The sequence below is a fragment of the Mesoplodon densirostris genome, chromosome X (assembly GCF_025265405.1).
Source record: "Mesoplodon densirostris isolate mMesDen1 chromosome X, mMesDen1 primary haplotype, whole genome shotgun sequence".
Lineage (NCBI taxonomy): Eukaryota > Metazoa > Chordata > Mammalia > Artiodactyla > Ziphiidae > Mesoplodon > Mesoplodon densirostris.
In genome coordinates this window covers 94025194-94027561 of record NC_082681.1, presented here as the reverse complement: position 1 = coordinate 94027561, position 2368 = coordinate 94025194, and the positions used below count along the sequence as shown (strand labels likewise).

Here is a 2368-nt window from a genome sequence, read left to right as displayed (position 1 = left end):
GATAAAGAATTATAGTAGAGATCTTAAATGAAGATAACAAAGCTCAAAGAAGTTTGGTCAAAAGACCAAAGCAGGGCTTCCCTGGTGGCGCAGTGGTTGGGAGTCTGCCTGCCGATGCGGGGAACGCGGGTTCTTGCTCTGGTCCGGGAGGATCCCACATGCTGTGGAGCGGCTGGGCCCGTGAGCCATGGCCACTGGGCCTGCATGTCCGGAGCCTGTGCTCCGCAGCGGGAGAGGCCACAGCGGTGAGAGGCCCGCATACCACAAAAAAAAAAAAAAAAAAAAAAAAAAGACCAAAGCGGGTCCAGACTTGCCACCTGCCTTGGAATATGGGATTTTTACCTGTTACCATTTCTCTGCAGTGCTTCAAGATGCTACTTGTCACAGGGCTTAAGAAGCAACTGTCCCCTAAATAATGGTACCTGCCTCAGAGGGTTATTATGGAGACTGAATAAATACGAAATAGTGCCTGGCATATAATAAGCTATTATTGAAGGCCCCGGGAATCCTATACTGCTGCTCATAGTTCTTGCTTGTCTGAATACCGGAGGGGTAGGTAGGCTGGGGTAGCCGTGTCTGGAAGGTGTCTAGAAGGGCACCACATGATATACAGAAGGATTCTCAGTCCTGAATCTGCCCTAGCCTCAAGAGCCCAGGAGGAATCCACCTTTGCCCCACTGACAACCCTCCCTCAGGACAATGGTATGAGGACAAGAAAGAACTACCCTTAAATCAAGGATAGAAACCCAGGGAAGGCAAGAGGTGCTCAGCACTGTGCTTTTGACACAGAAAGCCCTACCCTATGAACACCAGCGCTTGTGTTTGTGTCCCCCTCTCCCTTTTAGTTCCAAAGGTACTGAAGCCTCTAACTCTGATCTTTTACAGAACCAGTACCAGGCATTTATCAGAAGAGGCCAAGCCTCAGGTTTTCATACAGCCCCCCCAGTAGTGTAAAAGTAAATGTCAGTAATCTCATTGGGCTCTTAACCTGCGACCCAGCCTATAGCATAAATTGCAGTGCCTTGGCCAATACTGTAGTAGGTCTTGCTCTTCTCCAGATATGGTGAAATGAAACACCTTGCTTCAGGTCCATTCCCTGTATCTACTTGCATTTCCCCTCAATATAATTTCCTGATTCTGAGGCAGCTCTCACACCTCATTTTCCCCTAAAGAGGGAAAGCAAAAAGTAAATTTCTCTTACGCTCAAAGGCTAATGCCTCCCTAAAATGAAGAATCAACAAGGTCTCAGCTCAAGTTTAATAAAACTACAAAAAACCAAAGCGATACCCTACTACTATACACATCAGTTTGCCTGCCGCATAATACAGCTCAGGCCATTCCCTCCAGAGGAAGAAAGGCTGGCCTCCCCAATCCCTGCAGGAAAGGCCTGTCCTGTCCCACACCACATCTCGGCTGAGTGTAGGGTCCTGTGTTTTAAGCATTACAATAGTACAAAATACAGTAGTTTTGTTCTCATGGCCACCTACTGAAACCTGGCCCTAAAATGGCCCAGTGCTCACTTCTGCTTAGAGAAATATTCTTTGCTCTTCTGGACATCAGGCTTGATGGTATCACTGCCAGGCTTCCAGCCAGCTGGGCACACTTCCCCATGTTTCTCAGTAAGCTGGAAGGCCTGAACTAGTCTCAGTGTCTCATCCACAGAACGGCCAACAGGAAGGTCATTTATGGTGATCTGTCAAAGGATACCTTTATCATCAATAATAAAAAGGCCCCTGAATGAGATGCCTTCATGGGCCTTTAAGACCCCATATTCCTGAGCAGTGGTGTGCTTGGGGTCTGATATAAAGGGGATGTTCATGGGTCCCAGTCCTCCTTGCTTCCTGGGTGTGTTGATCCATGCCAGGAGACAGAAGTGAGAATCCACAGAAGCACCAATCACTTGGCAGTTGAGTTTCTTAAATTCTTCTGCCCTATCTCTGAAAGCAATGATCTCTGTGGGGCATACAAAGGTGAAGTCAAGAGGGTAAAAGAAGAACACAACATATTTCCATTTGTAATCAGATAGACTGATATCTTTGAACTGACCATCTGGCATTACAGCAGTTGCTTTGAACTGGGGGGCATGGTGCCCAATTTTGGCATTTCCTGAAGACATATTGCTATCAGTAGTTCTCACAGACAAACCACAGAAGACAGTCAGGAAAGAGACATGCCAAAAGAAATTCTTTGTATCCTCAAAAAAAAAAAAAAAAAGGACTCTAGTGGAAAGATCCTCACCTCCCCCAGCTCAGCCATCAACTTGCTGTGGGGACCTTCTGTAAGGCATTTCATCTCTCTGGGCCTCAATCTTCTCATATGTAAAATAGAGATGTCTTTCAGCATTTTAGAAGCTCCAGTTAGTCTGGGC

General features: G+C 46.6%; 1 pseudogene; it reads right to left on the bottom strand.

Annotated features, from left to right (window-relative positions):
• Positions 1–1469: 1469 nt before the first annotated feature.
• On the bottom strand, positions 1470–2116 carry LOC132482107 (peroxiredoxin-1-like; annotated as a pseudogene).
• Between the last annotated feature and the right edge of the window lie 252 nt (positions 2117–2368).